Here is a 26,794-nt window from a genome sequence, read left to right as displayed (position 1 = left end):
TCACAGATGCAGTACACTCAGCTTCACACCTCGCAGGTAGTAATATTCAGAAACATCTACTTCTTCGAGCACCAAGTAATGAAGAACCAGGGACCGCACACAGCGGTCACAGTACCCAGCTCCAGATCTTTAGTGTACTTTTGGTAAAACGCTCTGACATCTGAAACAAAGTACACAAAATTATACCTCAAAAGATCAAACACTTCCTTTCACAAATACACAAAGCACAGCATACTCCCCAGTATCACCCCTCGGAGAGACATCAACCACAGTAAAATTGAGTGTACTGCCCCCAAGCTTCATGCGACCAAGCTCTGAAGGCATCTACCGACCCTTCCCACAGGTGGACTGTGAGCAAGCTTCTTGTCAGGCTCTGTAATCCGCCAAACCCAAAATCATGCAAATGAACACCAAAAGCTTATAACTCTCTTTAGAAAAAGTGTATTTTCGCTTGGTTCCGGATTTTTTCTCTGCTAGAGTCTACTGGTATTTTGACTCAACGCATTGAGAAACCTTTAACAGGTTACTCAGTGCATTTGTTTTCATTATGATATATGAAGGAAATCCACCTGTCCTGCGTGCTAACCCTGAATGTTTTGCTTTTTTTAGACCCTATATTTTTGCTGGTGTTAAAACTCTGTGCACTTCACCCCTGCTAACCCGCCGTAATGTGCCTGTGCTCCCCTTCAAACATGGTTGATTTTGAATATTCCGAATATGCATAATTAACTTACCTAGAACCACCTAGTATATGGTACAAAGTGCACCCAGGAGTTGGAAGATAAATGCCGTCCATGGACTGCAGTACACAAAACATTAATGGATGGAATGCTTGAATGAATCTCAGCCCATCGTTATTGTGAACACCATGCCACCTCAAATTGGACCCAGCCATATACAAATTAATCTTGACCCTACTCCAATGGGACAGCTCAGTCTAAAACGCCAGCTCAGATCCCCATAAACCTTAACACAAGCAACACAGGACCAGAATTGTCCTAAAAAGGGATAATCATCCCGGTATAGCTTGGTTCCAGTGATGCAGTGTGCACTGCACCCACATCTGGGCGCACCAGTTGCACATAGGGCTACACAATAAGCGTACAAAACAGTGATGGTTGGAATGTTTGAATTCATCCCAGCCACTGGTAATTACTCGGGCCGCACCCCAGTCCATCGTTATTCTGCACACTTTCCGCCTCAGTTTGGACCCAGACCTATGCAAACAGTCTTGACCCTGCTTGAATGGGAACAGTCCAGTCCGACCTACCAAGCCAGGCCCTCCCTAAACCAGAACACCAGCAACCCAGCACCAGTTTCACCCTAATTAAGGCTCATCAGTCGGGTATAGCCTGGTTCCAGTGGAGCAGTGTGCAATGGACTCACGTCTGGGCATACGCACCCCACTTATGGTGACACAATAAGCATACGAAACAGTAATAGATGGAATGCTTGAATTAATCTCAGCCACTGGTAATTACTGGGGCCACATCCCAATCTATCCTTATTCTGAACACCATCCCATCTCAATTTGGACCAAGCCATATGCAAATCAGTCTTGACCGTACGTCACCCAGTAATGCGGGTCCCGTGGACACTGCCACTGGAACCAACTATAACGGGCTGAAGAGCCTTAAAAAGGGCAATACAATACTGGGTTGTTTGTGTTCCGGCTCGGAGTGGCCCTGGCCTGGAAATCTGGCCTGGACTGTTCCCATTGGAGGAGGGCCTCTACAAACCACACACCTGTACATACCACATACCTCTACTATAGCAGCTTCCATGGCCTCTCCAACTCCAAAGCCTGTATACCCCACATGCTGCCTGTGGGCAAGGCTCTAAAAGCCTCTTAACCCCACCCCCCAACAAGGGTACTACCCACACGCTGCCTGGTAGCAGGGCTCTAGAAGCCGGTCAACCTCCCCACAGGGGTACTACCCACACACTGCCTGTGGGCAGGGTTGTTAAAAGCCTCTGAAATCCCCACAAGGGTTCAACCCACATGCTGCCTGTGAGCAGGGGTATGAAAGCCTCCTAAATCACAAGGGTAGAAGCCACTCAAACCCCCTAGAGGGTACTACCCCACATGCTGCCTGTGGGTAGGGCTCTAGAAGCCTCTCAAACCCCCACAAGGGCACTACCCCACATGCTGCCTGTGGGCAGGGCTCTAGAAGCCTCTCAAACCCCCACAAGGGCACTACCCCACATGCTGCCTGTGGGCAGTGCTCTAGAAGCCTCTGGTGGTGCTGAGTGATGCAGTGGTGGTGCTGAGTGATGCAGTGGTGGTGCAGTGGTAGCCCCGAGTGATCCTGTGGTGGCCCCGAGAGATCCTGTGGTGGCCCCGAGAGATCCTGTGGTGGCCCCGAGAGATCCTGTGGTGGCCCCGAGAGATCCTGTGGTGGCCCCGAGAGATCCTGTGGTGGCCCCGAGAGATCCTGTGCTGGCCCCGAGAGATCCTGTGCTGGCCCCGAGTGACGCTGTGGTCGTGCTGAGTGTTTCTGTAGTTGGGCTGAGTGATGTTGTGGTGCCCCTGAGTGATGTTGTGGTGCCCCTGAGTGATGATGTGGTGCCCCTGAGTGATGTTGTGGTGCCCCTGAGTGATGTTGTGGTGCCCCTGAGTGATGATGTGGTGCCCCTGAGTGATGTTGTGGTGCCCCTGAGTGATGTTGTGGTGCCCCTGAGTGATGTTGTGGTGCCCCTGAGTGATGTTGTGGTGCCCCTGAGTGATGATGTGGTGCCCCTGAGTGATGTTGTGGTGCCCCTGAGTGATGTTGTGGTGCCCCTGAGTGATGTTGTGGTGCCCCTGAGTGATGTTGTGGTGCCCCTGAGTGATGATGTGGTGCCCCTGAGTGATGATGCGGTGCCCCTGAATGATGTTGTGGTGCCCCTGAGTGATGTTGTGGTGCCCCTGAGTGATGTTGTGGTGCCCCTGAGTGATGTTGTGGTGCCCCTGAGTGATGTTGTGGTGCCCCTGAGTGATGATGTGGTGCCCCTGAGTGATGTTGTGGTGCCCCTGAGTGATGTTGTGGTGCCCCTGAGTGATGTTGTGGTGCCCCTGAGTGATGTTGTGGTGCCCCTGAGTGATGTTGTGGTGCCCCTGAGTGATGATGTGGTGCCCCTGAGTGATGTTGTGGTGCCCCTGAGTGATGTTGTGGTGCCCCTGAGTGATGTTGTGGTGCCCCTGAGTGATGTTGTGGTGCCCCTGAGTGATGATGTGGTGCCCCTGAGTGATGTTGTGGTGCCCCTGAGTGATGTTGTGGTGCCCCTGAGTGATGTTGTGGTGCCCCTGTGTGATGATGTGGTGCCCCTCTGTGATGATGTGGTGCCCCTCTGTGATGATGTGGTAGCGCATAGTGATGCTGTGGTAGCGCATAGTGATGCTGTGGTAGCGCATAGTGATGCTGTGGTAGCGCATAGTGATGCTGTGGTAGCGCATAGTGATGCTGTGGTAGCGCATAGTGATGCTGTGGTAGCGCATAGTGATGCTGTGGTAGCGCATATACTGTGGTGGTTATGAGTGATGTTGTGGTGGTGCTGAGTGATGCTGTTTTGAAGGTGAGTGATGCTGTGGTGGTGCTGACTGATACTGTGGTGGTGCTGAGTGATATTCTTGTGTCCCTGAGTGATGCTGTGTTGGTGCTGAGTGATGTTGTTGTGGCCCTGAGTGATATTGTCTTGGCCTTGAGTGACGCTGTGGTGGTGCTGAGTGTTGCTGTTGTGTATGTGTATGTGAAGTGTTCGTTCGTATTTTGGGTATGGTTTTTCTTTGTGGTCCATGCCATGCTAAGCATAGATACCCAGCTATTCAGCATGTTCTGTGCACTGTTTTTAGTATTGTGGATTATAATGGAAAATAATAAAAATCTGACTCTACTGGGATGTGATGAGCAGATAGGTGTCGTATCCCACTATCTTCGATCTGCGTCTTTAAGTAGTTTATAAAAAACGATTTCTCGACGGAAAGCTTGTTTAATTTCTCAGACGAACATACTTTCCCTGATGCTTTGGGCCAAAGTCCAGTGGTTCAACCTCCACTTGCCAGAGCTTGCGAATGGCTGGAAGCCTACAGATTAGGTCACAGATTGGTGGAGGACCAACCACGTTTACAAAGGGGTTAAGGAGCCCCTCAGAGGTTACAATCTAAAATCATTGGTTTAAGAGTTTTGTATTGAGAAAGCGTATGGGTAAAACGTAGAAAAAAGCACTATAAGAGCAGCAGCAGTGAGAGCTTCTGTCAGTTTGTAGGAAACGCAAGACCACTCTGTCACGGATGGTGCAGCAATATCACGGATGCCGGCAGCTAAATGCTTATTTCCAGCTATGCTCTCGGTAATGGTCAAGCAGAGAGCAAAAAATAAAGGCACGCACGCACATAGCCAATTAAACAAGCGCTAAAACACCTGAGTAAACAAATAAAATAAAAAGCAGAAAAGGTAGAAGGAAAGAGAACAAGCTGTAGCCCAGTAACTGACGAGGAGGGAGGGGAGAGGTGGAGAAGGGAGGGGGTAGTAGAAGGGAGGGAGTAGAGAGAGCAGGGGGTAGAGGACATAGAAGGAAAGATAGCCCGGTAACTGACGAGAAGGGAGGGGGTAGTGAGAGCAGATAGCAGGGGGTGGAGGAGCATAGAAATAAAAGTGATTTGCGTGCTGTAAGGCTTAATGAGCCATGACAGAAAGCCAGATGGCGGCTCTGCGTGTAACCGCAAGCTTGAGGCCAGCAAAAGCGGGCGGTCAGACCTTTAAAATCCCACTTACTAAATGTCTCGCCAGAGCAGCGTATGCGCTGGCTCAGGCAAGATCTAAAAAGAGGCTTTCAAGAACCAATGCTTTAAATCAAAGGGCAGAGCGATGCGCAGGATCCTCACCTGGACATGCACCTCAGGCAGTGGCTCCACGCCATCCTGGCTGGACCTGCAACTCAGGCAGTGGCTCTATGCCATCCTGGCCCGACCCGTACCTCAGGCAATGGCTCTACGCCATCCTGGCTGTCCCTGCACTCCAGGCAGTTGCACTACACCATCCGGGCTGCACCTGCACCTCAGGCCGTGGCTCTATGCCATCCTGGCTGCACCAGCACCTCAGGCCGTGGCTCTATGCCATCCTGGCCTGACCTGCACCTCAGGCAGGGCTCCATGCCATCCTGGCCGGACCTGCACCTCAGGCAGGGATCCACGCCATCCTGGCCGGACCTGCACCTCAGGCAGAGGCTCCACGCCATCCTGGTCGGACCTGCACCTCAGGCAGTGGCTCCACGTCATCCTGGCCGGACCTGCACCTCAGGCAGTGGCTCTACGCCATTCTGGCTGGACCTGCACCCCAGGCAGTGACTCTGCACCTCAGGCCGTGGCTCCACGTCATCCTGGTCGGACCTGCACCCCAGGCAGTGGCTCTACACCATTCTGGCTGGACCTGCACTTCAGGCAGTGACTTTACACCATCCTGGCTGGACCTGCACCTCAGGCAGTGTCTCTACGCCATCCTGGCCGGACCGGCACCTCAGGCAGTGGCTCTACGTCATCCTGGCCGGACCTGCACCTCAGGCAGTGGCTCCACGCCATTCTGGCCGGACCTGCACCTCAGGCAGTGGCTCCACGCCATTCTGGCCGGACCTGCACCTCAGGCAGTGGCTCCACGCCATTCTGGCCGGACCTGCACCTCAGGCAGTGGCTCCAAGCCATTCTGGCCAGACCTGCACCTCAGGCATTGAGTCTACACCTGGACCTGCACCTCAGGCAGTGGCTCCACGCCATTCTGGCCGGACCTGCACCTCAGGCAGGGTTCCACGCCATCCTGGCTGGCCCTGCACCGAAGGCAGTGAGTGGCTCTACACCATCCTGGCCGGACCTGCACCCCAGACAGTGGCTCTACGTCATCCTTGCCGGACTTGCACCTCAGGCAGTGGCTCAACGCCATTCTGGCTGGACCTGCACCTCAGGAAGTGGCTCTACACCATCCTGGCCGGACCTGCACCTCAGGCAGTGGCTCCACACCATCCTGGCCGGACCTGCACAGCAGGCAGTGGCTCCACACAATCCTGGCTGGACCTGCACCTCAGGCGGTGGCTCTACGCCATCCTGGCCGGACCGGCAACTCAGGCAGTGGCTCTACCCCATTCTGGCCGGACCTGCATCTCAGGTAGTGGCTCTACGCCATCCCGGCCGGACCTGCACCTCAGGCAGTGGCTCCACGTAATCCTGGCTGGCCCTGCACCTCAGGCAGTGAGTGGCTCTACGCCATCCTGGCTGGACCTCCACCTCAGGCAGTGAGTGGCTCTACGCCATTCTGGCCAGATCTGCACCTCAGGCAGTGACTCTACACCTGGACCTGCACCTCAGGCAGTGGCTCCATGCCATCCTGGCTGGCCCTGCACCTCAGGCAGTGGCTCTACGCCATCCTGGCCCGACCCGCACCTCAGGCAATGGCTCCAAGCCATCCTGGCTGGCCCAGCACTTCAGGCAGAGGCTCTACACCATCCTGGCTGCACCTGCACCTCAGACAGTGGCTCTATGCCATCCTGGCCGGACCTGCACCTCAGGCAGGGCTCCACGCCATCCTGGACTGACCTGCACCTCAGGCAGTGAGTGGCTCTATGCCATCCTGGCTGGCCGTGCACCTCAGGCATTGGCTCTACGCCACCCTGGCCGGACCTGCACCTCAGGCAGTGGCTCCACGTCATCCTGGCCGGACCTGCACCTCAGGTAGAGCTCCACAACATCCTGGCTGGCCCTACACCTCAGGCATTGAGTGGCTCTACGCCATCCTGACTAGACCTCCACCTCAGGCAGTGACTCTACACCTGGACCTGCACCTCAGGCAGTGGGTCCACGTCATTCTGGCTGGACCTGCACCTTACTCAGTGGCTCCACACCATCCTGGCCGGACCTACACCTCAGGCAGTGGCTCCACGTCATCCTGGCCGGACCTGCACCTCAGGCGGCTCTACGCCATTCTGGCTGCACCTGCACCTCAGGCAGTGACTAGACCAGGACCTGCACCTCAGGCAGTGGCACCCGCACCCCAGGCAGTGACTCTACACCTGGATTTGCACCTCAGGCCGTGGCTCCACGTCATCCCGGTCGGACCTGCACCCCAGGCAGTGGCTCTACACAATTCTGGCTGGACCTGCACCTCAGCCAGTGACTTTACACCATCCTGACAGAACCTGCACCTCAGGCAGTGGGTCTACGCCATTCTGGCCGGACCTGCACCTCAGGCAGTGGCTCTACGCCATCCTGGCCGGACCTGTACCTCAGGCAGTGGCTCCATGCCATTCTGGATGGAGCTGCACCTCAGGCAGTGGTTCTACACCATCCTGGCCGGACCTACACCTCAGGCAGTGGCTCTGCGCCATCCTGGCCGGACCTGCACCTCAGGCAGTGGCTCCATGTCATTCTGGCTGGACCTGCACCTCAGGCAGTGGCTCCATGCCATTCTGGACGGACCTGCACCTCAGGCAGTGGCTCCATGCCATTCTGGACGGACCTGCACCTCAGGCAGTGGCTCTACGCCATCCTGCCCGGACCTGCACCTCAGGCGGCTCTACGCCATTCTGGCTGGACCTGCACCTCAGGCATTGAGTGGTTTTACGCCATCCTGACTGGACCTCCACCTCAGGCAGGGCTCTGCGCCATCCTGGCCGCACCTGCACCTCAGGCAAGGCTCCACGCCATTCTGGCTGGACCTGCACCTCAGGAAGTGACTCTACGCCATTCTGGCTGGACCTGCACCTCAGGCAGTGGGTCCACGCCATTCTGGCCGAACCTGCACCTCAGGCAGTGGGTCCACGCCATCCTGGCCGGACCTGCACCTCAGGCAGGGCTCCGCACGATCCTGGCCGCACCTGCACTTCAGGCAGTGGCTCTACGCCATCCTGGCCGGACCTGCACCTCAGGCAGTGGCTCCATGTCATCCTGGCCGGACCTGCACCTCAGGCAGGGCTCCGCGCCATCCTGGCCGCACCTGCACCTCAGGCAGGGCTCCGCGCCATCTTGGCCGCACTTGCACCTCAGGCAGGGCTCCGCGCCATCCTGGCCGCACCTGCACCTCAGGCAGGGCTCCACGCCATTCTGGCTGGACCTGCACCTCAGGCAGTGGCTCTATGCAAGTCTGGCTGGACCCGAATCTCAGGCAGTGACTCTACACCTGGACCTGCACCTCAGGCAGTGGGTCCACGCCATTCTGGCTGGACCTGCACCTCACGCAGTGGCTCCACGCCATCCTGGCCGGACCTGAACCTCAGGCAGGGCTCCACACCATCCTGGCCGGACCTGCACCTCAGACAGGGCTCCACGCCATCCTGGCCGGATCTGCACCTCAGGCATTGAGTGGCTCCACGCCATCCTGGCTGGACCTCCACCTCAGGCAGTGAGTGGCTCTACGCCATTCTGGCCAGATCTGCACCTCAGGCAGTGGCTCCACACCATTCTGGCTGTACCTGCACCTCGGGCAGTGGGTCCACGCCATGCTGGCTGGACTTGCACCTCACTCAGTGGCTCCACGTCATCCTGGCCGGACCTGCACCTCAGGCGGCTCTACGCCATTCTGGCTGGACCTGCACCTCAGGAAGTGACTACACCTGAACCTGCACCTCAGGCAGTGGGTCCACACCATTCTGGCCGGACCTATACCTCAGGCAGGGCTCCGCACCATCCTGGCCGGACCTGAACCTCATGCAGGGCTCCGCACCATCCTGGCCGCACCTGCACCTCAGGCAGTGGCTCTACGCCATCCTGGCCGGACCTGCACCTCAGGCAGTGGCTTCACGTCATCCTAGCCGGACCTGCACCTCAGGCAGGGCTCCGCGCCATCCTGGCCGCACCTGCACCTCAGGCAGGGCTCCGCGCCATCATGGCCGCACCTGCACCTCAGGCAGGGCTCCACACCATTCTGGCTGGACCTGCTCCTCAGGCAGTGGCTCGAAGCCATTCTGGCTGGACCTGCACCTCAGGCAGTGACTCTACACCTGGACCTGCACCTCAGGCAGTGACTCTACACCTGGACCTGCACCTCAAGCAGTGGGTCCACGCCATTCTGGCTGGACCTGCACCTCACGCAGTGGCTCCACGCCATCCTGGCCAGACCTGCACCTCAGGCAGGGCTCCACGCCATCCTGGCCGGACCTGCAAATCAGGCAGGGCGCCACGCCATCCTGGCTGGATCTGCACCTCAGGCAGTGAGTGGCTCTACGCCATTCTGGCCGGATCTGCACCTCAGGCAGTGACTCTACACCTGGACCTGCACCTCAGGCAGTGGCTCCACACCATCCTGGCTGGACCTGCACCTCAGGCAGTGGGTCTATGCCATCCTGGCCGGACCTGCACCTCAGGCGGCTCTATGCGATTCTGGCTGGACCTGCACCTCAGGCGGCTCTACGCCATTCTGGCCGGACCTGCACCTCAGGCAGTGGCTCTACTCCATTCTGGCTGGACCTGCACCCCAGGCAGAGGCTCTACGCCATTCTGGCCAGGCCTGCACCTAAGGCAGTGGCTCTATGCCATTCTGGCTGGACCCGCACCCCAAGCAGTGACTCTACACCTGGACCTGCACCTCAGGCAGTGACTCTACACCTGGACCTGCACCTCAGGCAGTGACTCTACACCTGGACCTGCACCTCACGCAGTGGCTCCACGCCATCCTGGCCGGACCTGCACCTCAGGCGGCTCTACGCCATTCTGGCCGGACCTGCACCTCAGGCAGTGGCTCTACTCCATTCTGGCTGGACCTGCACCCCAGGCAGAGGCTCTACGCCATTCTGGCCAGGCCTGCACCTAAGGCAGTGGCTCTATGCCATTCTGGCTGGACCCGCACCCCAAGCAGTGACTCTACACCTGGATCTGCACCTCAGGCCGTGGCTCCACGTCATCCTGGTCGGACCTGCACCCCAGGCAGTGGCTCTACACCATTCTGGCTGGACCTGCACCTCAGGCAGTGACTTTACACCATCCTGTCTGGACCTGCACCTCAGGCAGTGGGTCTACACCATTCTGGCCGGACCTGCACCTCAGGCAGTGGCTCTACGCCATCCTGGCCGGACCTGCACCTCAGGCAGTGGCTCCATGCCATTCTGGACGGAGCTGCACCTCAGGCAGGGCTCCACGCCATTCTGGCTGGACCTGCACCTCAGGCAGTGACTCTACACCTGGACCTGCACCTCAGGCAGTGGGTCCACGCCATTCTGGCAGGACCTGCACCTCAGGCAGGGCTCCGCGCCATCCTGGCCGGACCTGAACCTCATGCAGGGCTCCGCACCATCCTGGCCGCACCTGCACCTCAGGCAGTGGCTCCACATCATCCTGGCCGGACCTGCACCTCAGGCAGGGCTCCGCGCCATCCTGGCCGGACCTGCACCTCAGGCAGTGGCTCCACGTCATCCTGGCCGGACTTGCACCTCAGGCAGGGCTCCGCGCCATCCTGGCCGCACCTGCACCTCAGGCAGGGCTCCGCGCCATCCTGGCCGCACCTGCACCTCAGGCAGGGCTCCACGCCATTCTGGCTGGACCTGCACCTCAGGCAGTGGCTCGAAGCCATTCTGGGTGGACCTGCACCTCAGGCAGTGACTCTATACCTGGACCTGCACCTCAGGCAGTGACTCTATACCTGGACCTGCACCTCAGGCAGTGACTCTACACCTGGACCTGCACCTCAGGCAGTGACTCTACACCTGGACCTGCACCTCACGCAGTGGCTCCACGCCATCCTGGCCGGACCTGCACCTCAGGCAGGGCTCCACGCCATCCTGGCCGGACCTGCACCTCAGGCAGGGCGCCACGCCATCCTGGCTGGATCTGCACCTCAGGCAGTGAGCGGCTCTACGCCATTCTGGCCGGATCTGCACCTCAGGCAGTGACTCTACACCTGGACCTGCACCTCAGGCAGTGGCTCCACACCATCCTGGCTGGATCTGCACCTCAGGCAGTGGCTACACGCCATTCTGGCCCGACCTGCACCTCAGGCAGTGGCTCTACGCCATTCTGGCCGGACCTTTAACCTCAGGCAGTGGCTCTACACCATTCTGGCTGGACCTGCACCTCAGACAGTGGCTCTACGCCATTCTGGCTGGACCTGCACCTCAGCCAGTGGCTCTACACCTGGACCTGCACCTCAGGCAGTGGGTCCACGCCATTCTGGCTGGACCTGCACCTCACACAGTGGCTCCACGTCATCCTGGCCGGACCTGCACCTCAGGCAGCTCTACGCCATTCTGGCCGGACCTGCACCTCAGGCAGGGCTCCGCGCCATCCTGGCTGGACCTGCGCCTCAGGCAGGGCTCCACGCCATCCTGGCCGGACTTGCACCCCAGGCAGAGGCTCCGCGTCCTCCTGGCCGGAACTGCACCTCAGGCAGAGGCTCCGCGCCATCCTGGCCAGACCTGCACCTCAGGCAGCGACTCTACACCTGGACCTGCACCTCAGGCAGTGACTCTATACCTGGACCTGCATCTCAAGCAGTGGGTCCACGCCATTCTGGCTGGACCTGCACCTCACGCAGTGGCTCCACGCCATCCTGGCCAGACCTGCACCTCAGGCAGGGCTCCGCGCCATCCTGGCCGGACCTGAACCTCATGCAGGGCTCCGCGCCATCCTGGCCGCACCTGCACCTCAGGCAGTGGCTCCACGTCATCCTGGCCGGACCTGCACCTCAGGCAGGGCTCCGCGCCATCCTGGCCGGACCTGCATCTCAGGCAGTGGCTCCACGTCATCCTGGCCGGACTTGCACCTCAGGCAGGGCTCCGCGCCACCCTGGCCGCACCTGCACCTCAGGCAGGGCTCCACGCCATCGTGGCCGCACCTGCACCTCAGGCAGGGCTCCGCGCCATTCTGGCTGGACCTGCACCTCAGGCAGTGGCTCGAAGCCATTCTGGGTGGACCTGCACCTCAGGCAGTGACTCTACACCTGGACCTGCACCTCAGGCAGTGACTCTATACCTGGACCTGCACCTCACGCAGTGGTTCCACGCCATCCTGGCCGGACCTGCACCTCAGGCAGGGCTCCACGCCATCCTGGCCGGACCTGCACCTCAGGCAGGGCGCCACGCCATCCTGGCTGGATCTGCACCTCAGGCAGTGAGCGGCTCTACGCCATTCTGGCCGGATCTGCACCTCAGGCAGTGACTCTACACCTGGACCTGCACCTCAGGCAGTGGCTCCACACCATCCTGGCTGGATCTGCACCTCAGGCAGTGGCTACACGCCATTCTGGCCCGACCTGCACCTCAGGCAGTGGCTCTACGCCATTCTGGCTGGACCTCCACCTCAGGCAGTGGCTCTACACCATTCTGGCTGGACCTGCACCTCAGACAGTGGCTCTACGCCATTCTGGCTGGACCTGCACCTCAGCCAGTGGCTCTACACCTGGACCTGCACCTCAGGCAGTGGGTCCACGCCATTCTGGCTGGACCTGCACCTCACACAGTGGTTCCACGTCATCCTGGCCGGACCTGCACCTCAGGCGGCTCTACGCCATTCTGGCCGGACCTGCACCTCAGGCAGGGCTCCGCGCCATCCTGGCTGGACCTGCGCCTCAGGCAGGGCTCCACGCCATCCTGGCCGGAACTGCACCTCAGGCAGAGGCTCCGCGCCATCCTGGCCAGACCTGCACCTCAGGCAGCGACTCTACACCTGGACCTGCACCTCAGGCAGTGACTCTATACCTGGACCTGCATCTCAAGCAGTGGGTCCACGCCATTCTGGCTGGACCTGCACCTCACGCAGTGGCTCCACACCATCCTGGCTGAACCTGCACCTCAGGCAGTGGGTCTACGCCATCCTCGCTGGACCTGCACCACAGGCAGTGGGTCTACGCCATCCTCGCTGGACCTGCACCACATGCAGTGGGTCTACGCCATCCTGACTGGATCTGCACCTCAGGCAGTGGCTACACGCCATTCTGGCCCGACCTGCACCTCAGGCAGTGGCTCTACGCCATTCTGGCCGGACCTCCACCTCGAGCAGTGTCTCTACACCATTCTGGCTGGACCTGCACCTCAGGCAGTGGCTCTACACCTGGACCTGCACCTCAGGCAGTGGCTCTACACCTGGACCTGCACCTCAGGCAGTGGGTCCACGCCATTCTGGCTGGACCTGCACCTCACACAGTGGCTCCACGTCATCCTGGCCGGACCTGCACCTCAGGCGGCTCTACGCCATTCTGGCCGGACCTGCACCTCAGGCAGGGCTCCGCGCCATCCTGGCTGGACCTGCGCCTCAGGCAGGGCTCCACGCCATCCTGGCCGGACCTGCACCTCAGGCAGTGGCTCTACACCTGGACCTGCACCTCAGGCAGTGGGTCCACGCCATTCTGGCTGGACCTGCACCTCACACAGTGGCTCCACGTCATCCTGGCCGGACCTGCACCTCAGGCGGCTCTACGCCATTCTGGCCGGACCTGCACCTCAGGCAGGGCTCCGCGCCATCCTGGCTGGACCTGCGCCTCAGGCAGGGCTCCACGCCATCCTGGCCGGACCTGCGCCTCAGGCAGAGGCTCCGCGTCATCCTGGTCGGACCTGCACCCCAGGCAGTGGCTCTACACCATTCTGGCTGGACCTGCACCTCAGACAGTGGCTCTACCCCATTCTGGCTGGACCTGCACCTCAGGCAGTGGCTCTACACCTGGACCTGCACCTCAGGCAGTGGCTCCACACCATCCTGGCTGGACCTGCACCTCAGGCAGTGGGTCTACGCCATCCTCGCTGGACCTGCACCACAGGCAGTGGGTCTACGCCATTCTGGCCAGACCTGCGCCTGAGGCAGTGGGTCTACACCATTCTGGCCAGACCTGCCCCTCAGGCAGCGGCTCTACACCATCCTGGCCGGACCTGCACCACAGGCAGTGGCTCTACGCCATCCTGGCCTGACCTGCACCTCAGGCAGTGGCTCCATGCCATTCTGGACAGACATGCACCTCAGGCAGTGCCTCCATGCCATTCTGGACGGACCAGCACCCCAGGCAGTGGCTCCACGCCATTCTGGCCGGACCTGCACCTCAGGCAGTGGCTCCACGCCATTCTGACCGGACCTGCACCTCAGGCAGTGGCTCCACGCCATTCTGGCCAGATCTGCACTGCTACATAACCTGAATATTACTTTCAAGCAGAGCTCTCTGTCATCCCATACATCCTCGTCACCAAAGGTTTGTTGGACTCTCAGGGTCAGCAGGGCGCCTATGGTGTTTCACAAGATTGTGGCATGCAATCAGAGAGCTTAACATGCCACATGGGGTTCACGTCACCCTTTCATGAATTCATGACTCAAATGAGCGCAAACAGAGGTAGAATAAGATACTCAAGCATCCTTGAAGATTCTGCAGGTGCACAGATTTCCTCTAAATAACAGCAGTGACATCTGATTCAGTTCCAATACAAATGATTAATCAGCTTATGAATTATCGGCCTGGGGACTGAACCAGACGAGCTTGAAGTAATTTACTTGTGTTGACGGCGAGCACATATCGATCTGTCTCTCGGCTGAATGGCCTCCCATTCTTGATTTGAACAGACAACCAAGGGCGAAGTGTGCATCGCCCATCTGTGAAAGCTTCACCAGTGAAAGCCTCACCATGGCTTGTCTCGCTCTGCACTGTGTGCAAGCAGAAAGTCCAAATCATACTTTTCATTCTATTTCAAACACTGCTATCTCCCATTCCCACGTCCGCCACAAATTGACTTGGTGTGGCTGTCCATGGCTATATCTTTTTACTGGATAACTAGTTCATCTGTCTAGGAAGGGATTAATAGCTGTTACTGATCTATTTCAGGGCTGTTCTTGCGTGATATTCGAAAAGCTATCTCATAGGAGATACCCAGGTGTTCCTCCATACTATTTTGGTATATCCACACAGTAAGAACAGTGTCACGGGAATTGGAGAGGACTTTCAGTAAGTCTCCCTATATTACAAAGGTCCTTATGTTCCCTTCCCATGATCCATTTGTGTGGTCTGTGATTCCTCTCATTGCAATTCCTCATGATACAAGTTAGAAACCAGTCTTGTTTAAATAGCACCGAGGTAAAAGCAGCCAAGGTCGGTAGACACAGATTCCAAGGTCAGCAGAGGGGCTACCTGAGGGTTTATGTGAAACTCGCTTGTGGTCTCAGGTAAACCTGCAGTGGGTCTAAGTGCGCTCACCTCCAGCAGTCCATCAAACTGTGCTCTACAAGCAATATTGAATATTTGCTACTACCACCAAGATCTGCACCTGCGGCGGTTTTATCAACAATTTTCAGACAGCTCAGACGTTGAAAACTACAAGACACGGTATGACCCGCAGACATAAAACTCATAACACTCTGCCTCTCAAGCTGAACACACGCTGGCGAAAAAACACAAGGAAACCCTTCCAAAGTATCAAAGGTGATTTGCCAGGGAGTGCCACAAAAGCAGAGCAGGCTTTAGCGAAAGTGGCACCTGGTGCTTGTCTTTGTTGGGGCACCACAATGACCTTTCCTCGTGGATTCCCTCACTAACACCCTCCTCCAATGGTGCCACTCAAAACTCCTTAGCCCCACGCGCGCATTTATTTTACAGTGCTACTTATCCCCATGTAGACCGTCAGAGCGCCTTACATCACAAACATCTTAAACAAAGACAATGAGTCATACAAGTGCGTAAATCAATGTATAGGAAATGTTACTTAGTACAATAAGATCTAGGAGTCGCACGTCATCCATACCGACAGGCATTATATTTTAAGAGTGCTTGGTCTGGAGAAATGAAGGGGCAGAATAACAACGTTTTTATGAAGCGCAGTAACCAAAGCTGCGTTGCTTGGAAAGCAGAGAGCACCACAGCACCATATCTACTTAGATGGTGCCGTTGCGCTTTCCTCTAATGGTGGTATATATTTGGCTGCCTTGTGCCAATACACACACTCTTGCATTATAGTGCAAGGGCGTTTGTGTGAGGCCCAACTGATCATTCCAGCACAAAATTCCATTATTTGACAAGGTTTAACACTTTACCACTTTGTATGAGTGCTGTAAGGTGCAGCACAGATCCAAAGTTTGAGAAAATACAAATTTTCTCAAACTTTACACCTGCCTCTAGGAGGCATATTTTGTTTTACGATTATCCCTTTCTACCAAAGTTAGAAGGGAATAGCATCCAAATCCATGGGTGAGTGCCAACCATGTACCGTGCATGTAAAGTAGTGCATTGGAATACTTTCGGTCTACTGTCCTGTGCAATTCGGGATTTGCTCTGGAAGGTGTGCCATAAAACAAAACTTTGCACCAGGCTTGTGTCACTTCGGTGATGTACACCACGCGCAAAATGTTCGTAACATACCACAATGATTGGAGTTCATACTAATAAAACTGTATTGCTTCCTAAAGAACCATTTTTAGCAACATTGGAATAATGAAAGGTTGAAGGGAACAAACAATAAGGCCCTAAAGCCGTCTCTTTTAATTTGCATGCAGCTCTTTGATTCCAGTTCACAGCTCACTGTGCTGCATTAGAAGGATTGCTACTAATAAACTCCAAGTAACAAAAGAAGCTGTGACAAAAGCAATAACCTGCTGAGCTAGCTACATAAAATGTTTATCTGCATGCCACACGTTGTCCTCTGCAGCAGGAAAATAACCCTCTATGCCATACCTGCTAACTCACACCGCTCCCATCACACGGTGGCAGGGAAAACGAGCTGCAAACCACTGAAAATAGTGGTTTTCCAGCTCGTTTTCCGATTCTTTGAACTGGCAAGGTCCATTAAGGGGCGTCAAAACACCCATGACATCAGCACCAACCGCAGGAACCTGTTTTTTTTAGGTCTCGCCTGACCCAGCGCTTGAGCGCTGGTCTGGCGCGACCTTAAGTGAGGGCTTCAAAAAATGCTACCGCCGGCTACAGCTTGCAGTGCATGTACGCGGGCAAGCTGTGGCCGGCGGTAGCATTTTTTCCCCCAGCTTTTTAGCCAGCTTGCTAGAACGCGCAACAAGCATGTGCACTTGCGCGCTCATCCCTTGGGTGTTTTAGCGCGTCATCACGTTCACTTTCACAGCGATCGTGATGACTTTCGTAGCCAATGCTTGTTTCCTCCAGTTTCCTTCTTTTTAGTTTTATTTATTCCAGTTCGTATGTCGCCTCTTTCTTCCTTTGCCCATCCAACCTCCGTTTTTGTTCTACCTTTTTCGTTATATCTCCTGCCCCCTTTCCACCTAGTGTGCTTCCTTTCCCTCCCTTGTTCCTCCCCTCCTTCCCGCATGCACCATGCAGTCCTTCCGCGTCTCACCTCTTTCCCCACATTTCTACCTGCGCCGCCTCTAATCCTATAACCATCCTCCCCACTTTGCTGTCTCTTTCTACACGTGGTCTGTCTCATTTCCCTCGTTCTGACTGCCTTTGTCCCAGTACCTCCTGATGCACACCACCACACGTCCCTCTCTTAACCTCTCTCTCACGCTCCTTCTCTCCTACGTCACTCCCCCTCATTATACCATGCCATTGCACCTACTCCTCTACCCCCCCATCTCAGCCTAAGTCTCACTTCTTCCACATCATTACTTCCCCAGCCCTCCCTTTGCTCCCTCTCACCACCTTTACGCATCTTCAGGTGCACACTCTTAAGTGTGCACACACCCTGTTCATGCCCTGTACTCCCTTTCCTCGTGTCCCCTCTAGAACCGCACTCTTTTAATGTTCTCTCCTCCACTTTCTTCCTTCCGATCACTTCTCTTTGCCACCCATTTCTTACAATATCCCACCCTTGAGCCCCCTCCCTCACTTTATTTTCTTCCCTTATTACGCTTACACATTTCATTCTTTCACCTCTTCCCTCTGCGCCGAGTCACGGCCTTCCTCTTCTCCTCTCCACTATTCCTTCGGAAGCCTTTTCTCTCCCTTTTCCTATGCTCGCTCCCCCACCCTTCTCCCGCCCTTCACTTCTCTAGCCTCCGTCTCATCCTCTCATCCGTATCTCATTGTTTTCGTCTCCACCGCCATCGTCTCATCTGTATCTCGTTATCTTCTCCACTCTCGCCTCATTGTCCTTATTTTCTCTCCCTCTGCTTTTCCGTCCTCATCTCCTTCTATTCTCCCTCACCCCTCTTTCTCATCTTCCGATGTTCTTTTCTCGCCTTGCAGCGTCCTTCTACCCCTCTACCTGCGTAAAACCCTTCTCTTCTCCACACCTCTTTAATTCTCTCCCTGCTCGCTACTAGCACGTTTTCCGTCCCCACCGCCACATATTTATCTACTCCCCCCCTCTCCATCCTCCCTTCTCAACTCTTTCTGGCCTCACCCCGACCTTATTTCCTTCAGGACAGTCTGGATGCTTCACAGCTCATCTGGCCTCGCTAACCCCCCACAACCTCCTCATCTCTTTCTTGCCCCCTCTCCAGCCTCCCTGCCCTCCACATCTTTCTTGCCTCCCTCCTCTCCAGCCTCCCTCCCCTCTGGCCTCGCCCCCCCTCACCATCTCTTTCTTGCCCCTCTCCTCTCCAGTCTCCCTCCCCTCTTGCCTCGCTGCCATCCCACTCTCATCCCTTTCTTGCCCCCTCTCAAGCCTCCCTCTCCTCTGGCCTCACTTCCTCCCCCTCCTCTGGCCCCGCTTCCTCGCCCATCTCTCTTTCTTGCCCCTCTCCTCTCCAGCCTCCCTCCCCTCTGGCCTCCCCCCCTCCCCATCTATTTCTTGCCCCCTCTCCAGCCTCCCTCTCCTCTGGCCTCGCCCCCCCCCCCATCTCTTTCTTGCCCCCTCTACAGCCTCCCTCTCCTCTGGCCTCGCTTCCCTCCACATCTCTTTCTTGCCTCCCTCCTCTTCAGTCTCCCTCTCCTCTGGCCACGCTACCCCCCCCCCCCATCTCTTTCTTGCTCCCTCTCCTCTGACCTCGATTTCCCCCGCCCTCCTTATCTATTTCTTGCCCCTCTCTTCTCCAGCCTCCCTCTCCTCTAGTCTCATTCCACTTCCATCTCTTTTTAGTTTCTTTCTTCCACCTACATCCTCACCCTTATCTCAGCCACTTCCCCTCTTCTCTCCACCTTTCATCCTTGTCTCCTGGTCCTTCTCTTCCACACTTTATTCGCACACCTCCCCATCTCTTTCTTGCCCTCTCCCCATGCTTCTCCATTTCTATTTTCTTTTCTCTCCTTCCACAGCTTCTGCTCTCCCGATCCTCCCTCATCTTATTACCTTTTAGGTCTCCACCCTCCATCTTCCTCTTTTTCCATCGATGTTCACTCGTCTCCCACCGCCCTTCTATCATCTTTAGATCCCATTTCATCTCCTCTAGAATGCCCCCAGTCTCCTTCCCCCTATCTAGTCCCCTCCTAAATATGACACCTTCCTACTGCTGTCCTCACTTCACTTCCCCTTCACTTTCTCTTCTCTCACATTCTATCCCCACTGAACCTCCTGTTCTCTTTATCTCGCTCTTTGCCTTCCTGGCACACTTCTCACTAATTTTACATCCCCTTTCCTCTTCTTTCCTCCTTCCATTCTCCTTCCCTACCTCTGCCCTCCCGAACCACAACCACACACACACAACCACCACACACAATCACCACACACACAAACACAACCACTCACAAAACCACAAACAACCACAACCACACACAAAACCATACACACACAACCACACACCTCTACTACTCACTCTCTACTACTCACTCTCTACTACTCTCTCTACTCTACCTCTCTCTATACTACGCTCTACCTCTCTTCACCTCTACCTCTCTACCTACCTCTCTCTACATGCACACATATATATATATATATATATATATATTGATTTAAAGGCTATTTTCTCAGAATCTACTGAACAGATTTACACCAAACCTACAAAAGGCACTTCCTTGACCTAGGGACTACCTCTCTGCCAAATTTCGAGTAATTCTGTTCAGCCGTTCGGGCTGTAGCTCGTTCTAAAGGTCCTATGGAAAAATGCATGGGGAAAACGCGTTTTGGGACCCCCCTTTCATCTCAGCCCCCGCTTGACGGATCCCCCCGAGACTTTCAGGGTAGGAGCGTAGCGCCCCACCTATTTTGAGAAATTCGCGAGGATTCATCGACCGGCGCCAAAGTTATTCAAAATAGAATGTTGAGGTTTTCCTATGGAAAAGGGGTCCTAACTATAACTACCTACTGGCGACCGCCAGTAGGTAATATATATATATAAATATGCATTTATATATATGATGCGAATTCTAATAAAATATGCAGATATTGACCGCACTGCCTTGTTGGAAGAAATAGCTAAAATTAATAAGGATATCGATACAATAGACCAACCGGAGGAAAAAGCAAAACTGCGTCAGGAAATGTCAGCAAGACTTAAGAGAGAAGAAGACAAGATAAAGGAAAGGAAAACGTATATGTTTTTCCGCGACAAAACGGACTACGAAGTAGGACAAATCTTTACTTTTTCTAAAAAATATGAAATGCTCAGGTCAAACAGTGACAACAGAAAAACAGGAATCACCAAAGTCAAAACGACCAGAATAGACGCAGCATCCTCGAGCACATCAAACTCTGAGTTGAGTTCAGCCCCAGATAGCGATTCAGAACGGGAGCTTGCATCCAACCAAGGCAGACAAAAGCGCACATTAGACGAAGAATTGTCTTTTTTATGCGAGGACAGACGGCAAACTCTCCGTCCCCAAATTCAGAAAAATTATGGCCAAACAAAAACTGGAAGCGACGACAACGGCGCAAGGCAAAACGCAACAAGTACATTTCGCAAAAAAAGAGGAGGGTGGAGGAAATGAAAGAGATTGCACCGACATCTACGAACAAAACAATTGTGAATTTGTCAGAAGTGATACTAAATGACAATGAGATGAAAACACTGAGTTTGGGTCTAACATACTGTCATGCCAACAACTTTAACTATGTAAGAACAAGATTAGACATATTCAAGAGTACCCGAAAATTAAAACTAAAGAAATTTCACTTACTCAATCCGAAGCTTAGCATGAACAACTCTAATGCAGTCACAAAAACTACAGCTTCAAGAGAAGTCACTCAATCTGATGACACCTTTCTCAATGAAATGCAGGAATTATGGGACCCTCAACAAAATGAAAATTCACCAATCCCTTCTCAAGATGATCCAAACATTTCCTCTACCGAACTCAACAGCATGCCATTACCAAATAGACACCCTTTAACCCAATTTAAGCCAAAATCAACATTTAACCCCACTATGCTAAAGGATTCGATTGATCTATTCCACGAACAAATAACGGACCAACTGAAGGAGTTAAATACGAGGACTTTTGGTGGCAAACCCAAATTTAACAAAAACAAATTTGACTACATAACTCGGATGTCTAAATTGAAAAAGAACAATAAAATAGTAATTCGAGCCTCTGACAAAGGTGGCAATATTGTATTGATGACCAAAGAAAAGTATATGAAAAAAGCTTACAATCAGCTTAATGACAGAACTTGCTACACTAGATGTAATGGAACTGATCTAAAAACAATGTAATAAGAAGTTATCGACCTGGAAATTTAACAACCTGATTACTGGACAAGAATTCAAATTCTTAAAAAATGACTTTCCTGTGGTGCCTACCATCTACTTATTACCCAAGATCCACAAAGATCCTGTAAATCCACCTGGAAGACCCATCATCTCGGCAAGGAATGGATGTCTGGAACACACATCACAATATGTGGACTTCTTTTTACAAAGTATGGTGAAGGCCCTGCCCTCATATGTGAGCGACACAAGTGACTTTTTACGTAAGATCGATAATGTAATTTGGAAACCCAGTTTTTTATTAATTGCCCTTGATGTAAGCTCACTATATACAAGTATTCAACACGCAGATGGTTTAAGGGCATTGGAATACTTTTTGGATAAATCTATGGGTAACCTGATGGGTCACAAATTGATGTTGATTGAAATGGTTGAGTTCTGTTTGATTAATAACATCTTTATGTTTAACAACCTTCTCTACAGACAATTAAGAGGAGTTGCGATGGGGGCCAGCTTCTCCCCAAGCTATGCATGTTTACACATGGGCTGGTGGGAGGAGCTGGTCCTCATGACAGAACACACTGAGGTTATGACAGTTAATGTCAAGTTATGGCTACGCTACATAGACGATCTATTCATTGTATGGGATGGCAGTCTAAATAGCGCACAGGATTCTGTGCAGGCCATTAACAAAAATGCTTTAAATTTACAATTCATAGCGAAGAAAGTGATTTACAAATAGCCCAATTGGAATGTAAACAAAGATTTATAGAAAGAGGCTACTCTGATAAAATCATAACCAATGCGGTTACAAAATCTATGCGCATGAATAGAGCTGAACTTCTCACAGAAACAAAAACTATGACCAGCACCACAGAAACTAGAATAGGAACAAACACGGAGAATAATGAAAACAAATTCAGAATCATTATCCAATATAGTCAGCAACATAAAAAGGTCGAGTCTATTATAACTCGCAACTGGCCTCTGATTTTAAGTGATCCCGTGATAGGCCCCATTTTGCCTAAAAGGCCCTCTATAACATACAGCAGAGGTCGCTCAATGAGGGATGAACTGGTTAAAAGCAGCCCTGAAACCATAGAATCAACAAACTGGCTACAAACACATACTGGCTTCTTCAATTGCAAAACTTGCAAAGCATGTCAACAGGGTGAAAATAAAACCACATATTTCACCCCTCTTGATCAAAAAAAGCATAAAATAGACAAACTACTCACATGCAAAACCGAGTATGCGGTTTATGTTTTGTCATGCCCATGCAATCTACTTTATGTAGGAAGCACAAAACTTCAAGTGCATAAAAGAATTTTACAACATCTAAGGGCGATCAATAACCAAGACAACACATACCCAGTGGCTCGTCATTTTAAGGCTAAACATGACTCTAGAAGTAAAGAACTGAAATATTTTGTAATTGATTCTATTCCGGCCAGCAGAAGGGGCGGAAACAGGGAACAAAAACTACGCTCTATGGAAACCAGATACATCCTTGAACTAAACACCAAACCTTAATATCACTGAAGATCTTTACACATGCTTATAAAAATGACTTTCATAATTTATAAATACTACCATTTGCTCTCATTTCTCAAAATAATACTTTTACATATCTTTTTTAGCCTTTTATGTGGGATTTTAAGAAATTGTGAATTTTATCATTATATTTATTAATTATTGAAGAATGATGTAGTGGACTTTTTATACATATTTATTTGATGCATATTTTAATATATAAGCATATCTTTTTTCTATTATAGATTGTTTTTCTTTTATTTTTTTTAAACTTTTATTTTTGAACTTTTGAGCGAACATACAGCATCAATCAAAGGTGCGACAATAAGTACACATTTCCATTATAGTGAATACAGTGGAAGTAGGGAGAACGAAACAGGACCAAACAGGCAATGTTAGCGTGTTCAGTAGCATCAAAACAGCGCCATACATCAAGCAGTTGGTTGCCTATAGAGGCTGCAGTTATTCTGTACCTAGAGGAGCCCATCCCCCGTTCCCCATGCATCGATACCATGTTTCAACACTGTAGATCCCATCATTATGTGGAGACCCTCAATGCGCAGAGGCTACCCAACAATACCCAGAGGGCAATGGTCGCAGACACCCTACATTCAAGAAGTTTGTGAGGGCGTCCGCAGAAAGCATCTATGTGGACGTCCCATCGCCAAGAGGTAACAACGCAGCGGAGCCCAGATATCCGTGGGACGCGACGTTATCGGCAAAAGTTCGGAATATATACTGATCTGGTCTTGGCAGTAGGTAAGATCCCGCACCCAATCCTTAAACTTCGGGGCCCTGCCCCTACCCCATCGACATGCAACCCTTCTTTTAGCAAGCAAAAAGGCAAGCGCAATGAATTTGCGATGTGCAGCTTGTATGGGCTCCACATATCCCAGCAAAGCAAGGAGAGGGGAGGGCTCCATCACTTTGTTAATCATTTTAGAGAGCGCTTCAAACACCTGGCACCAATAGCGGTGTACCGCTTCGCACTCCCACGCTAGGTGAAGAAAATCCGCCCCAGGGGCCTGGCATCTATCGCACCTGTCGCTTTCACGAAGCTGATAGCTGTGCAGTCGGGCAGGGGTGTAATATAATCTGTGGATGTATTTGTAATGTATTATTCTGAATCTACTACTGGAGGAGATGCGTTCCGTCTGTAGCAAGCAGAATTCCCACTGCTTATCTGTCAGCGGGGCCTGCAGCTCCAAGTCCCACTTTCCCCTAGCTGCCAACTGCGGCGCGGTTGTTAAAGAGTGCATCGATTTGTATATTTTAGAGACTAACTTGGCCGGGGCTTCGTCCTGAAGGATGCGCTGCAACGGTGCCATATGCGGGGGCTCCTGCGGAAAGCTGGGTGTGAGCACCCTTATCCCCTGTCGAAGCCGGAGGTACAGAAAAACGTCAAGGGGAGAAGGCTGTATGCCTGCATATAGGTGGTCCATGGATCGAAATGTGCCATTGTGGTACAAGTCCCCCCACGTCGAAACGTGGATAGCGTGAAGTAGTTTCCGAAAACCCGCTTCCTGCAGCAGGGGCATACTAGGATGGTAAGCAAGGGGCAAGAGCGGCGCATACAACAAGTCAAACCCCAACGTGGCCGTCAGTTGGTTCCATGCAGTCACCGTACTAATCACCGTCGTGGGCGTTTTATCTCTTCCCTGCCCAGGGATATACAGTGCGCCTTCTATAGGGATCGGGTGTGCCAGCGAGTGCTCGGCGGCCAGTTGGGGCATGTATCTAGGTTGCCGTATCCAGTAATAAGCGTAATGCGCTTGGGCTGCACGATAGTACAGCTCGAAATCAGGGATGCCAAAACAGCCCTGATTGTACGGCTTAATGAGGATCTCCCACTTGAGCCGGGGCGACTTACTGCCCCAAACTAGTCTAATGAGCTCTGTGCGTAACTGCCGAAAAAAGAAGGTGCCCGGGTAAAAGGGAATGTTCAGGAAGAGATACAGCAACTGCGGCAATATCACCATTTTAATCAACGATGATCTGCCAGCCATGGAGAGGGGCAGAGTGATCCAACAAGCAATGATGTCCGTAATGCGGGACATCGCTGTGCCATAATTGGACCTCAGGAGTTCATCCCTGTTCCTTTCAATGCGTATGCCCAAATATTTAAAGTCCCCTTCACACCAGGCGAGGGGGTAGTCCAACCCGAACCGCCCGGTGGAGGTCGTCAGAGGGAATATACAAGACTTGCTCCAGTTGATCTGGACCCCGGAAATCCTGCCAAATCGGATAAATTCCCTAAGAATCGGATTGAGGTTATCCCTAGGGTCGCGGATATAGAGAGTGATATCATCAGCGTACATAGATATTAATATTTGCCTCTGGAAACATCTCAGCGCACTGTCTTTGTGGTGTTGCCGCAGTTTCGCAGCCAGAGGCTCCAGGGCTATGGCAAACAGCAACGGTGACAGGGGGCAGCCCTGTCTGGTGCCCCTGGTAACAGGAAATGCAGCAGAAAGCTGGCTGTTCACCAGTACTTTGGTGCTAGGAGCGGTGTATAATAGCTTTATCCAAGAGATAAATATGCCTGGGAACCCCATGCGTTCCAGCACTTGGAATACATAATCCCATTCCAGGGAGTCAAAAGCCTTCGTGGCATCAAGGAAAACGGCGGCCATTGGCAGGTCGTCATGCACTGAATTTAGGATCGAGAAGAACGTGCGCAGGTTATGGGACGTCGCCCTTCCGGGCACAAACCCAGCCTGGTCGGGCAATATCAAGTTAGGGAGTAGTAGATTAATACGAGTAGCTATTAGCTTAGCTAGGATTTCCACGTCGCAATTGAGCAACGACAGGGGGCGGTAGGAGTCCACTTTATTCGCCGCTTTCCCGGGTTTAAGGAGTGACGTGATGAGGGCCATGCGCATCGAAGGGGGCAGATGTCCCACCTCCAGAGCATCCTCATACTTCTCCCGCAAGACCGGTGCCATAAAGTCAATGTAGGTCTTATAAAATTCAATTGGTATCCCATCTAGCCCGGCGGCCTTACCCGACCGCATGTGCATAATAGCCTCCCGTACCTCGTCTAATTCAAAAGGGGAGCTCAGAAATTCTCTTTGCGCATCGCTAAGCCAACCCAGGGACACATCCTCTAGGTATTCCTGCAAGTGCAGCTCCCCGGCTCTAGTCGACGTATACAGTTCGTGATAATGCGCCACAAACGCGTTAAGGATTTGCGCGGTGTCTCTGTATAGTGTCCCGTCCTCCCCTTCAAGCTCTACGATAGTGTTAGAAGGCCGCATCAACCTCATCGTTGCTGCCAGGGCTTTCCCCGGCCTCTCGCCATAACAGCGGGCGATCCAGTGTTTGCCTCGAAATTTTGACTCTCTAGCGGCTTCGGTCGTATACTCTGTGACCTTGTCACGAATACACGCAAGCGTGGCAGCGTCAGGGTTGTCCGCCAATGACGTCTCAAGTGCCTTAAGATCAGTTTCCAGGGTACGTAGCCACACTAGTATACTCTTCAGTACCCCCGACCCCTTGGCTATGCACACGCCCCGCAAGGTCACTTTAAATGCACCCCAAATAGTTTCAACATCCTTCACAGAGTCCTTGTTACGCTGAAAGAAGTCTAAACATTCTTCCCGCAGCTCCTCCTGAAAAGAAGCATCTAACAGCATCATGGGCTGCAGGCGCCAAGCCGTCAGTGGGGGGCCGAGGTCCGCAGCCCTCAAGGTAACGCGTACTGGCGAATGATCAGAAAAGGTTCTTGGGAGATGGTGGGCCCGAACCAGCGCCGCGTGAAACCGTGGGGCCAGGAAGACGTAGTCAAGCCGTGCCCAAGATCGTGCATGCGCCGTGAAGTGTGTACCTTCCTGCACAGCGGCGTGAAGG

General features: G+C 53.4%; 1 protein-coding gene across 5 annotated transcripts in view; it reads right to left on the bottom strand.

Moving 5' to 3' along the window:
* KLC4 (kinesin light chain 4) overlaps positions 1–26,794 on the bottom strand; it is a 595,564-nt gene that overhangs the window by 559,731 nt on the left and 9,039 nt on the right. The gene's annotated exons all lie outside the window — the stretch shown is intronic.

Source organism: Triturus cristatus, chromosome 6, assembly GCF_964204655.1.
Source record: "Triturus cristatus chromosome 6, aTriCri1.1, whole genome shotgun sequence".
Lineage (NCBI taxonomy): Eukaryota > Metazoa > Chordata > Amphibia > Caudata > Salamandridae > Triturus > Triturus cristatus.
The sequence above is the reverse complement of the archived record's forward strand: the minus strand, read 5'-3'. Positions and strand labels throughout refer to the sequence as shown.